We start from the raw sequence: 270 nt of genomic DNA, 5'->3' as shown, positions 1-270 counted from the left end.
TGGCACAGTCGAGCGAGTGACTCTAACCGGGAACAATACATAAAACAAAAACAACGATCATTTTTTTTTAACTATTAGGGGTCGTTTGATTTAGGGAAATAGGAATTATTGATTACCATTGTTAATGTTTAGATTATAGGAATAGGAATACAAATAAGGGAATGAATCCTTGAAATTGGATAATAACTCATTCCCATGTACCTCCCCTTCAATGAGTCATTACCCTATTTCTATCAATCAAAATATTCTCTTATTCCAAAAATACCCTTT

The sequence above is a fragment of the Zingiber officinale genome, chromosome 5B (assembly GCF_018446385.1).
Source record: "Zingiber officinale cultivar Zhangliang chromosome 5B, Zo_v1.1, whole genome shotgun sequence".
Taxonomy (NCBI): Eukaryota; Viridiplantae; Streptophyta; class Magnoliopsida; order Zingiberales; family Zingiberaceae; genus Zingiber; species Zingiber officinale.
This window is presented reverse-complemented; position numbering follows the sequence as displayed.